Genomic DNA, 13,194 nt, shown 5'->3' with positions numbered 1-13,194 from the left:
GAGAACCCCTGAGGGAGCACGAGAGCAGTGGGATGCAGACCCCAAATTCTCATAAAAAGACCAGACTTAATGGTCTGACTGAGACTAGAAGGACCCCGGTGGTCATGGCCCCCAGACCTTCTGTTGGCCCAGGACAGGAACCATTCCCGAAGCCAACTCTTCAAACATGGATTGGACTGGACAATGGGTTGGAGAGGGATGCTGGTGAGGAGTGAGCTTCTTTGATCAGGTGGACACTTGAGACTATGTTGGCATCTCCTGCCTGGAGGGGAGACGAAAGGGTAGAGGGGGTTAGAAGCTGGCGAAATGGACACGAAAAGAGAGAGTGGAGGGAGAGAGCAGGGCTTTCTCATTAGGGGGAGAGTAATTGGAAGTGTGTAGAAAGGTGTATAGGGGGTTTTGTGTGAGAGACTGACTTGACTTGTAAACTTTCACTTAAAACACAATAAAAACTATTAAAAAAAAAGGTGAATGGATAAACAAATTGTGGTACATCCACACAATGGTGTATTATTCAATGATGAGAAGACTAAGACAGACTAGAAAGAAAACCCTGGTGATCTGCTTCCAAAAATTAGCCAATGAAAACCTCATGGATTGCAACAGAATACTGTCCAATATAGTGCTGGAAAATAAGCCCCCTAAACTGGAAGGCACTCAGCACACAGTGGCCGCAACAACAAACTTGAGCATATTGACGATCGTGAGGATGGCCCAGGACGGGGTAAAGTTTCACTGCGTTTTACAAAGTGCAGCCAACTTGATGACAACTAACAACAACAAAGAGAAACAAGCTATCAAGCTAGGAAAAGATATCCAGGAGCCTTAAATGCATACTGCTAAGTGAATGAAGCCAGTGGAAAAAGACACACAATATATGATCCCAACTGTAGGACATTCTGGAAAAGGTCTAACTATAGAAACAGTGAAAAGATGAGTGGTTGGTTGCCAGGGGGTCGGGGGAGGGATGAGTAGGAAGAGTATGGGGCATTTTCAGGACAGAGACACTATCCTGTAGGACACTGTAACGGTGGACCCAGGACATCACGCATCTGTCAAAACCCACAGAGGGGTGCCACATAAGGCGTGGACCCCAATGTGAACTATGGCCTTAGCCATAATGCATCAGTACTGGTCCCTTAGCTGTAACAAATGTACTACAAGAATGCAAGATGTTCATAACAGGAGAAACTCTAGGGGGAGGGGGTAGGAGGGAACGCTGTGGAAAGGCTCAATCGAATCCACTAGCAAATACAATCAAGTATCTACTTTTTTCCTGACACCAACTCTGAGGAGATAGCCCATCCCCCGTTCAGGTCTCCACTGTTCTGACTCCAGCTGCCCACGTAGCACTTCTTCCCCTGCCCCTGGCCACTCTGAGCTAGGGCACATCTTACAAGGTGAAGGAACACCATCCTTCAGACAACCAAGGAGGCCCAAGACTCCAGAAACCAGTTGCAAGTTTGGGAGTCCACGTGACACCCTCACTCCACCTGTGGGCTACAAATTCAGAGGTTTCCTTTACCCGCTCAGATACCAGCGGTAAGCTCAGGGGCTCCTAGCCACCCCTACTTTTGACCTGCTGGCTCCCACTACCCCCTCAGGTTTGATAATTCGCTGGAACACTCACAGAACTCAGGAAAGCACTATACTTATGATCAGAGTTTTATTATAAGAAGGATACAAATGAAGAGACGCACAGGGCGAGGTCTGGGAGGGTCCCCAACATGATGCTTCCATTTCCTAAGGGCCATTCCACCCTCCCAAGTGCATGGATGTCTTTCACCAACCAGGAACCCCATGGAGCTCCCGTGTCCAGAGCCCTTACTGGGGCCTCATAACATAATGCCAACTCCAGCCCCACTCCCCTGAGGTGGGTGGACATCACGAGGTGATCACAAGGCACTATGCGGTGGCGGTCCTCTGGCCTGGCCAGCCCCTACCCCAGAGTCACCTCATCACCTCACCAGCATAACCTGTTAGGTGTGGTCTGGGTCCTTACTGAAGACACATACGTTCCAAGGTTTATTTTAGAGATTATCTCTCAGGAACTGAGGACAAAGACCAAATTCTTTTGAGTAAAGTTAATGTAAACTCCACAGCTGTACTTTTTTCACAATTTTTTCTGTTATTCAAAAATTGCTCTAAAAAATAAAGTATTTAAAAAAAAACATGTTAAGAACCATTTTATTTTTTCAGATGCCTACTCACGCATACAGGAGCCCTAGTAGAGCAATGGTTCAGCGCTTAGCTGCTAACCAAAAGGTCAGCAGTTCAAACCTACCAGCCACTTCTCAGTCTGCTTCCGTAAAGATTACAGCCTTGGAAACCCTATGGGGCAGTTCTACTCTGTCCTACAGGGACACTATGAGTCATAATCAACTCAACGGCAGTGGGTCTGACTTTTTGGTTACTCACCCATAACAAAAGTCTTAACATTAAAGGTAAATCAGTAAAAAATGATGGGCATTCTTTAAAATGAGGGTACAGAATGCAAGGTTAGACTAAGACTGGAAACAGAGGCCCTCGATCACGGCATGACAGCCAAGACACTCATGTCACCACTCCCTGCCCGCCAAGGTCCAACCCCACTGGGATGACCGTAGGGATACTCAGGTCACCTGCCCTGCCCGCCCACCAACGTCCAACCCCACTGGGACCCAGAAAGACCCACCTCTGAGCCTCTTCCCAACACTCTACTTGGTCTATGCTGAGCCTTCAAATGCAGCAGAACCAGACTCAATTGCATTTCTGCTCGATAGTGAGTCCCAGTACAGCCTCCAGATGGTTCTGGAAACATCTGCCTAACAGCCGACACACACTTTCCTTCTTCCTTTTAGAGTCCCAAGCAAGGACCCTCAAAATCACCCGACTACTACAGATTATGCGCCTGACCCAAGCCATGGTATTTTCAATCACCTCATGAGCAGGCCAAAGCTGATGAAGAACTGATGCCTTTGAACTGCAATGTTGGTGAAGAATATTGAATATACCATGGACTGTCAAAAGAACAAACAAATCTGTCTTGGAAGAAGTACAACCAACATGCTGCTCCTTAGAAGGGAGGATGGCAAGACTTCGTCTCACATAATTTGGACATGTTATCAGGAGGGATCAGTCCCTGGAAAAGGACATCATGCTCGGTAAAGTGGAGGGTCAGCAAAAAAGAGGAAGGCCCTTAATGAGATGGATTAACATGGCAGCTGCAACAACAGGCTTAAGCATAATGATGATCGTGAGGATGGCTCAGGACTGGGCAGTGTTTGTTCTGTTGTATACAGAGTCACTATGAGTGGGAACCAACTCGACAGTACCTAACAACAACTACAGATTATCAACGGGAAGGACAACGCAGACCAGCTGTGATCTCATTCATCCATTCAGTGCCCAGTGGGCGCCCAGTCTCAAACGGGAGGGGAGCTGGGAGTGAGTGGACCATCACAGTCCTGCCTTGTGGGGTCCTGGGGGTGAGAGGCGTGGACCTAGCAACCACCAGGCAAAACTTCAGCAGGCGCTCCAAAGAGGGTCTTTCTCATCGGGGGCTCGGGAGGGTGCCCCTCAGGAAGCAACGGGAGCTGAGTGTGGAGTGAGGCACAGCGAGAGGGGGCCTCCAAAGCAGGAAGAAGTAGGGGAGTCGGGGTGAGGGGCCAGGGCTGGGCCACAGACGGGCCGAGAGGAAGGGAAGGCCAGGGTGAGGGCAGGGGGGATGGCAACTGCAGTCACAAGATGCCTGGGAGTGGCATGGAGCCCAATAAGCCACGGGGGTGTGGGAAAAGAAGGCAGTGGGCCAGAAAGCCCCAGCAGCTGCGGGCCTGAGGCTGGAGCAGCCCTCCCCCGACCTGCTGGGACCCTACCCTCACCAGATGTGTGAGAAGACAAGTCTCCCCAGGCCAGCACCCTTACAGCTTATTCTATCAGAATCCTGTGAAGTCCCAACAAGGACACCGCAGGTGGCAAGAACCCAGGCTCCCAGCATCGGGGACTCTGGCCTAGCAAGCAACAACCTTCACTCAGCCACCAGCAGGCCTCGGGCACAGCAGATGCCAGGCTTCTCTTCTACAGCAACATCGCCGTGGGGCCAAGCCTGGGCCAGCCTGCCCTGGTGGTCATCTTTGCTGAGTGCTTTCCCCACCTTTGGCTGATACGATAAAAGTGCAGGAAGGCACGCTGTGAGAGTGGGACCCACATGCTGCTGGACCCCAAGGCCCTGGCCCTCCCGATGGCCAGCTGGCCACCAGGCTCAGTCCCCAGTGTCCTTCCTTTATAAAAAATCCAAAATTAACTAAAGCAAAAACTCAACAATGCATACACTCTAGAACCTTCTGTGATGTTGAAAACATTCTAATCTGCACTGTCCGACACGATAGCCACTGGACAGACCTGACTACTAAGCACTTGAAATGGGGCTAGTGCAGCTGAGGAACAGAATGTGGGATGTCATTCAATGTCAGTACATGTAACTGGTCATGCTGAAGTGGCCACAAGTGGCCAGTACCTTCCATACTGGCCAGTGCAGCTCTAGTGTCCACGGACTGAGGCCTCAGGGTGGGGCACTGCACCTGATGCTGACATCGGACTTACAGCCCTCTGTGTGGCACCACCCAAACCTGTGCTGGATGGACAAAAAGACAGCCCGCTTGGTCCTGCACTCTGCAGCAGCCTTTCAGAGACCAATCTGTTTGGTGGCTGTGATCAAGAGTGTACCAGGCCAAGCCCTGCTTCTGTTCTTATTTCCATAAGCCCCTTGAGCTGATTTCTCAATGCGTACCCACTGAAACGAGGCCTTCTGCTAAGTATGAAGGAAAGGCTAAGCTACCATTCCTGTAATGGTACGGGGTCAAGGAAAAAGAGGAAGAGGAAGACCCTCAACGAGATGGACTGACACAGTGGCTGCAACAATGGGCTCAAGCATAACAACGATTAAGAACATGGCGCAGGACTGGGCAGTGTTTTGTTCTGTGGTACATAGGGTCACTATGAGTCAGAATCAACTCGACAGCACCTAACAACAACAACAAATTGTAAAAGCTTAGTAGTTGTTTTCACAAAGTTCGTGTAAATTTAGACTCAAAAAATACCTACTCTACCCACAACAAAAAAAGTGTCCCATGGCAAGCAAGCTGTCTTGCCTTGGCCCACCACCTGCAGTCACACCACATGGGGGTCCATGCCCGGCACACCTGCCTCTGCCCACTCCACCCGCCCGTGCCTCGGTGATGACGGAAGGACTCAAGATGACCTTTGTGGAGCGCTGGCCTTGTCCTTTAGCAGAATGAAGTGAAGTCCAGCCGTGCATGGAGTTACATCAGACAGCTCTTCTGAGGCAAAACCAACACGCTTTCTATTTTCAGCTCGTCTGGCTTTAACAATGGCTCAGGCTTCTTTAGGTTTATATGATTGTTCTTAGGCTCGTCACAAATTCGGCTACCGTGTACTACACAGAATGTCAAACTTCTAAGAGAAGCCCAGACCTCAGCCCTTCGTTCTGACAGCTGGTGAGCACACACTTTAAGACGCGAGCAGTCAGCACACCTGAGTTTTCTTGGGAATTCATGTGAGAAACAGGAAGTTCCCAGCCCCGAGACTGGCAGCAGACGAACTGAGCATGCCACACGAGTGACAACGTTAGCCACCACCACTTACCCTTCTCCACACCCTGGACAGGCAAAGGGCAACCCTGGGGAGCTGCCCGTGAGCTGCCTTCCTCCTGCCGTGGCTCAGGGCCAGGTCCCCTGAGGACCCAGGGGTGGAAGCCACAGTCCTCGGTGAATTCCCATAGGTCCCTTTCCTCGACGTTCCCAAACGGCTCATTAGTGACTAGTAAAACCCAAACAGAAGTCTCACACTTCAAGGAACATTACTCTGTAATGCCAGACACAGTACTTGCATAGCAGGACTTTAAGCCGGTTCATTCTGGTTGGAACCCCTGCTGGGAATTTACATTTTCAGCCCAGATATACTGAATCAGAATCTACAGTTTAACAAGATCCCTAGGTGATTCTTGCGTGTGATAAATTTTAAGAACTGCTGCTATACTACGGTTCTCTGAACTGGCCCCCAACCAGCAGCACTAGCGTCGCCAGGGAACTTGTTAGAAATGCAAACACATGACACCCTGGTGCAAACACACAAGAACATACACTCTTTGGTACAAAAGCATTTGTTTTAATGAGCCCATCATTCTGAAGACGCTATCCAAATGCAGCACTGGTACCCGGAAGAGGGCAAAAACATTCTGGGCAGGGTGTACCTGCAGCTCTCCAGCACTGCGCCCACAGAAACCACACACAGCAGCCCAAGGATGGTGCCAGGGGCCTGAGAAGGCCCCAGAGAGAGACAGCCGTCAGTGAGCTGCTGCTGCTCATAGAGCTGACCAGAGGGCGTGTCGGGCCCAGTCCCTGGCTGCTGGCCGGACAGGCACAGACGCCTGCCCCTGGCCTAGGAGTGTCGCGGTGAAGGGTGCAGTACAGAGCAGGGATGGAGGAAAAGGCCTGGGGGAGCAAGGCTGCTGTCCCGCAGTGTCCCAGGAGTCCAGAGAGCGCACGTGCATAGGTGGACAGGGTGCCCAGGTATCCCTGGATGACCGCTCAGGTGAGGCAGGCGTCCTCAGCCTCCCTCTGTCACCACCTCCTCGAGGCCTCCTCTCCAGCCCTCCCCCCTGGTCTCCTGCCCACAGTCAGCAGCCCTGACTGGTTCCACCTGTAGTCCAGTTCTCGCTCGGGGTGCTGGGACGACATGGTCACCCTGATACCACACCAGCCTTGGCCAGAGCCCATGGTGTTTCCCTACAGTTCCAGGGTGGGCGTCGGGACCAAGGCCGGGGAAAGCATGAACCTCTGATGGAACACAAAGAAAACACCGCAAGTGCTGTTAGTGCTCACTCTCCTTCCCCACAAAGATGATTCGGGCTAGTCAACACGTTCTCAAAGGGCCCCTGATCCCAAACAGAGTCATGCCCTGCAGCGGTCCCCAGTACTAGCTGGAGACTGGTCACACAGTCATCAGGTCACCCGGGTCCCTCTCCTGGACCCGGCTCTGCAGACCTGGGGCTGGGCTTGGAGCCTGCACTCACACAGTCCCCAGGTGTTTCTGAGGAGAAGCCTGGCTCAAAAACCCCACAGCGTGAGCCAGGAGCTTTCTGCTGACAAGCATGGTCTCCCAACCCCAAACACTGCCACCCCAGAGACAGGACCTCCCAGGAGACTCTGGGGGCTGAGAGCACAGTCTCAGTGCCAGGAGCCCCCTGACCTTCCTTCCTGCCCCCACCCCCCGCAGTCATCGCTCCCCTCACCTGCCCGCCTCCTCTCATGTGCACACCACTTCCCACGGTCAATGATTCCCTGGAATAAAGGCAGTTACGGAAACCTAAAGCACCGGCTTGGCTGTGCATCACATTGGCAGTGAGATATGCACCTTCATGTCCACACCAGGCTGGAGGCTGGTGGCGAAGTACAGGGGTGTGCCTGGTCCACCTTCTCCTCCACAGCCCCAGCTGCGGCCTGTCCCCACTGTAACACTAACAGCACCCTTCTCCAAACTGCCCCAAGTCCACAGTTCCCTGGGTCTCAGGCAGTAGCAAAAGTTGCCTATAGCCAGGCATGCGGTGGCAGGAGGTACCAAGTCACAGCTGGCTCCTTTCTCATGGGGCCAGCCTCTGAGCAGCCTTGTTTGCCCAGTAAACACACCACTGCTCCCCCAGATGGCAGCTGGCGGCCCTTCTAGAACATAGACTCAGCACAGCTTCCCTACAGCCACTGTCCTCAATGCTCCCCGCCCCCCCCCCCCCCGCCACAAGAACCACTGTGCCAGTCTGGGCACCCTATAAGGCCTGTGGTCCCAGCCCCTCCGGGAAAGGCACAGGCGCAAGGCCTGGGCTACAGGGTTAGACAGGTGTGCCCACCTGAGAACCCACTCCCACGGCCATACCTCCCCTTCAGGGATCAATCACACACCTCCTCCACCAGCACTGGGTGGCTTCCTGGATGGGCAGATGCGGGAAGAAGCAGAGTGAGGACCAGGACGTCCGCACCTGACAGACACACAGCCTCCCTCCCACGGCCCCCTTGTCTCCAGTTCCAAGGGCCACAGAGCCAGCGCTGGCACAGCCAGGATCTGATCCCAGAGTCGGTGTCTCAGAATAAACCAAGCAAGGTTTCCAGTGGAGAAAGCAAGCAAGCAAACACGCAGAAAGAGACAGAGGCATGGGCCACAGGTCTCCCAGCATCTCTGTCCCTCAAATCTGGTCTGCTAAAGGCTTGCTTCTATCGCTTAGCTCCAAGATGGTAGGGTTGGCGTGACCACAGCTCTGGTTGAAAAGACGCTGGAGCGTCAGGATTCCGCTAAGTGACCCCAGGTTATTTTCCCACTTTGGAAGGAAAAGGAAACAAGCACCATGAAGTCCCTGCAAACATGTAATTACATGCATGCCAACAAGAGCTGCAGGCAAGGGCTGGTACTCCACACCCCATTTCCAAATCAGGACCTGAGTCTGCCCCTCAGTCTGACAGGCTGTGACACCAACACCTGAAATGTTTCTGCAGAGACACTTTGAAAAGTGGGAACTACAGCAGAGACACAGATAGCGTACATGGACACTGAACGCACCTAAGGCGTCAGACTAGAAGCCAGGATATCAACGCTCAGGATCTAGGTTTTCTTATAACCAGTCATGTTCAAATACTGACTTCCTTTCAGTCTTTAAGGTTACACAAATTGACCTTAAAGTATGGTAAGTTGCAGAATTGAACCTCCTGTTCGACAATTTGTGAAGATGAACTCAAACATCACAGCTCCAGAAGGAACTGCACTGACCGTTAAAGGATAAGTAATACCCCACCCGCAAGCGCACCACCCACAGAAGGCTCTGGCTCAGCACTGTGGCCACGGCCTCGCAAGTGGGTCCCGGTCCGTCCCTTCGTCAACACCACCGTCTCCACCCCTGCAGCTTCAGGGTAAGTCCTGAAGAAGGGGAGGGTTGGTCCCCAGCTGTCCTCCTTCAGCATTGTGTCAGCTATTCCAGGCCTTTTGCTTTTCCATTTAACTCTGGAATCAGCTTACCGACATCCGCAAAATACCTTGCTGCAATTTTGATTAGGACGCGCTGAATCTATAGATCGAGTTGGGAAGAATTAACATCTTAATTATATCAGATCTTCCTATCCATGAACATGGAATATCTCTTTAGATCTTCTTTGATTTCCTTCATCAGAGTTTTATAGTTTTCTCATATAGATCTTGTACATATTTTATTGGATTTACACCTAGGTATTTCTTTTTTTTTGGTGTTAATGTAAATGGTGTTATGTTCACTGCTGGTATATGGGCAAGGAACTGACTTTTGTATATAAGCCTTGTATCCTGCAACCTTGGTGTGACCATATAGTAGTTCCAGGATTTTAATGATTTTGGAAGATTTTCTACATAAACAACCATATCATCTGCAAACAAAGGCAGTTTTATTTCTTTAGGGGATCTTTTATAAGTACGACCCTTACTTCGGCAGTCATTTAAAAGTACTACTGTAGCTCATTTGGAAGAGAACGCAAATCTGCCTAACAACGCTCTCCTTGGCTTCCTGTTCTTAAGTCGCAAGCACGTGGGCCCGTGCGCGCGCGCGCATGCGTCCTCATGTGGTGGTGGGCATCGATTTCAGCACTCTCAGGCAGGGACACAAAGGGTGCACTGAACACCTATTAGACACCAGACAATTTATATTGTCACATCTATTCCTCAAAAACAACAACAACAACAAAAAACCTCAGTGGTGTCAATTCCGACTCATACAGGACAGAGTAGAATTGCCCCACCGGGTTTCCAAGGCTGTAAATCTTTGCTGAAGCAGACTGCCACATCTTTCTCCCATGGAGTGGCCGGTGAGTTCGAACCACCAACCTTTCAGTTAGCAGCAGAGCACTCTAACCTCACAAAGACCCCATTTCACAAAGACACTGAAGGCAGGAGCAGTTATGTGACTTCTCTGACATCAAACAGCCAGAGAGGAAGAGCCAGACGGAGGGCCAGCCTGGGCCTTCCCACTGCTGCGCACCGCCTGCAGACGGATTCTTAAACCCACGAACGTAAAGCGTTACCTCGAGGACCAACGTCACTGTTTTCATTAAAAGCCTTCAGCCTTGAATGCCTTATCACTGCCACAGTCAGACTCCTCTGAAAAGACAAGGTCTTAGTTTTTCACAGAAATGCTGAGGAAACCATTTTCAAGAGACTAAACCCCCTGTTTATAGAGAATATAAGAGTACATGAAACTTTTCAGATTTTTTCTCACCAAAACAAATGTCATTTTTGTAATTAGCTGAATGTAATAATGTGTTAAAGTCAAAGAAGTTTCAAATCGGTATTCGAGCCGCACTGGCGAGCATTTCCTGGAGGACGAGGGTTAGAGACCCTAGGATGAAAGTCAAGTGGCACTTTTTAAACATTAAAATAACATTCTCATCAAATATTCAACAAAATAGAGTCTGATCCCTTCAAACATCCTTGAGGGAGAAAAGAAAAACGTCCTAAATGTGCACTGTAAAGCTAACTGCATTAAATACACTCAGTATTGAATTGAAAACTAAAGCCGTGTGCTTTAACACCGACACATCGGCCAACACCTCCGCGCTCCCGATGCCATCTCACACAATCAGCACCAGCGTCTTCACTGCTAACAGAGGGACTTGGAGGCAGGTGGGGTGTTCTGGCAAATTCCTGGGTGGCCAGACAGAAAATGACTATATTTTGGAAGAAACAACATGGCTTTATAAACACTGAGGCTCACCAAAAATAAAAACCTATTACAGATGCTGTAAGAAACAAGGTTCTGATGCCTCGCAGCACAGCACCATGGCTGAAATGTGCAGGGGAGACTGTGAAACAGAACCATGCCAGAGAGGGGGACTCAGAGCCAGACCGTCGCTGGGTGCCGTCAAGTCAATTTTGACTTACAGTGATCCTGTGTGACAGGGTAGAACTGCGCCACTGAGTTCCCTAGGCTGTAATCTTTACAGGAGCAGATTGTCAGATCTTTCTCTCCTGGAGCCACTGATGGGTTTGAACCACAGACCTTTCGGTTCACAGCCGAACACTTAGCTGTTGCGCCACCAGGGCGCCTGACTTCAAATCCCTGCTCCATAATTCACTGTCGTTCGGGGCAAGTTACTTACCCTCTCTGTTCCTCAGCCTCCTCGTGAATAAACTAAGGATAATGTTAACCTGTCTTGTAGGTTGTCGTGAGGCTTACGTGAATAAAGGGTTGCCTGTTACAGCCGCCCTGTAACAACAATGGTTAAATATTGTCATCAGCTCAGGTGAGCGCTGTTACTAACAGACAGGCATGTGAGGCAAACAAGGAAGGTAAATTCTACTAAGAAGAGTGTCGCCCACCTACACACAGCAACATCTGAAGTGACAATACTGTGTCAGATGCCGTGCTGGACCAGGAGGACGTGCGCCTGCTGAGGATGGGGCAGGAACGCCTACCATGTGTTGCGGATATTGTCAACCATCGTTTCACCTGCTCCTCCTAGCAACCCTGTAAGGTAAGCATTACACTTCACAGATGACAAAACTGAGGCTGGAAAACACGGCCCACATTGCGAAACCAGGAAGGGCCTTCCGCTTTGCTGCCACAGCCAGGGCAGTACAAAAGACAGGAGGTGGACATCTGGCTCCCGACATGCGGGGATGTCCTCTCAACATCTGCAGCAGGTGGAAAAGTCACCCAGCACAGTGCCAGGCACCCAGTGGACATTCAGGAAATGCTGCTGAATGAGTTGAAGTCACTACCTCTCCAGCTGTAATTAATCCAGACGTGGCTGCTACCCCAACCAGTGCTCACTGAGACCGACCCTTCCTGGGAGGTGGCCCTCACCCTCACGGATTTGTCACATCGTTACATCACCTAACTTCTCATCCCACGTAAACCCCGGAAGAATGATTTTGTGATTAGTGCCACAATCATGATCTAAATTTGACCTTATCCCCTCTAATGGCATATCCTCCTGGTTACCAAAATTTAACTGTAGAGAAAGAATCTTTTAATATTAGATTACCAAAGGCACGTGTTGGGTAAAAAGTTAACAACAGTACATACAGTCTGTGAAGATTTATAAATTAAGAACAGAAACAGCAGCATAGAGAAGGGGTGTACCATGCATAAAGCCTTCCAGGATGGACCCCACACAGGTGGTCGATGCAGGAGACCCAGGAGGCAGGGTCAGCAGTGTCCACTATGTCCCTTTATTGCTGGCTGGACCTGTTTTTGGACCAGGTACATCGACTACATCGACTACCTTAAATACACACCAGAAATCAGACGTGCCCATCAGACCTGTCCTTACTGACATCCGGACCCGGAGGAGAAAGGAAAGGGCCAGAGACGAAAGGGGAACTGGAGCAAGGGCTGCCCCTCTCTGCCTCCGAGTTTATTCGGATCCGACTCTCTGGTGAACTGGGGCGACAGCTGGGATGGGAGCCGTCCCGGGAGCCCAAACTCGGCGGCCCCGGGCTCAGGGCCCGGTTCCAGCCGGGGGCCCGGGGTCGGTCCGCGCGGCCGGGGGCTGGGGTCCCTCGGGGTCCCGCGTCCGGGGCCGCAGTTGCTCGGCGACGACGGGGAGGCTCTGGCGGCCGCCCGCGGGTCCCGCCCGCCGCCCGGAACTTTCTCCCCAAGTTTCCCGCCGCCCGTGCGGCCTAGACCCGCGGGCCGCCGCGTCCGAGCCGAGCCGGGTCTGCCCGCCGCCTCCTCGCCGCCCGCCCCCCGTGGCCCGCCGGTGGCCGGGCCTCCCTCGGCGACGCCGACGGCGGGCGGTGGGTCTCACCTGGGCCTCACCTGGACGCTGTCTCCTCCGCGCCCCCAACTCGCTGCCGCCCCGCCCCCGCCGCGGCCGCTGACACCGAGGCGGAAATGCGGCCGGCCGCCTCGGACTGACAGCCGCACCCGCCACTCGCTGCGCCCGGTGCCCCGGCGTCAGCCGCCGCTGGCCCAATCAACCCGCAGCCGGAGGGCCGCCCCGGAGGCGGGACTATGCTAATACTGTGAGAGCGGCAGCTCCCTCCGCCCACTCGGGAGTCCCGCTCACGCGAAGGAGTGACGACGCGGACAGCCAATCACAGCGGGTGGGAGGCGGGGATATGCAGATTTGGATCCGGAAGGCGGGGGGGAGGGCGTGGCCGGGCTAGAGATAAGTTTACAGTGAG

At 52.1% G+C, this 13,194-nt stretch overlaps 1 protein-coding gene across 4 annotated transcripts in view; it reads right to left on the bottom strand.

Moving 5' to 3' along the window:
- Positions 1-12,914, bottom strand: part of OSBPL2 (oxysterol binding protein like 2) — a 53,632-nt gene extending 40,718 nt beyond the window's left edge. The window contains exons 1-2 of one of the 4 annotated variants that reach the window (XM_064276315.1): positions 11,383-12,539; positions 10,089-11,269 (exon numbers count right to left, since the gene is read on the bottom strand). The gene's annotated coding sequence lies outside the window, so the exon portion shown is untranslated. Of the gene's footprint in view, positions 1-10,088; positions 12,540-12,815 lie in introns of those variants that run through there. The other 3 variants (XM_064276316.1, XM_003421772.4, XM_064276314.1) reach the window with 3 other exon arrangements.
- Positions 12,915-13,194: the final 280 nt, after the last annotated feature.

Source organism: Loxodonta africana, chromosome 24 (genome assembly GCF_030014295.1).
Source record: "Loxodonta africana isolate mLoxAfr1 chromosome 24, mLoxAfr1.hap2, whole genome shotgun sequence".
Taxonomy (NCBI): domain Eukaryota; kingdom Metazoa; phylum Chordata; class Mammalia; order Proboscidea; family Elephantidae; genus Loxodonta; species Loxodonta africana.
Note: the sequence above shows the minus strand (reverse complement) of the source record. Positions and strands in the feature narration are given on the sequence as shown.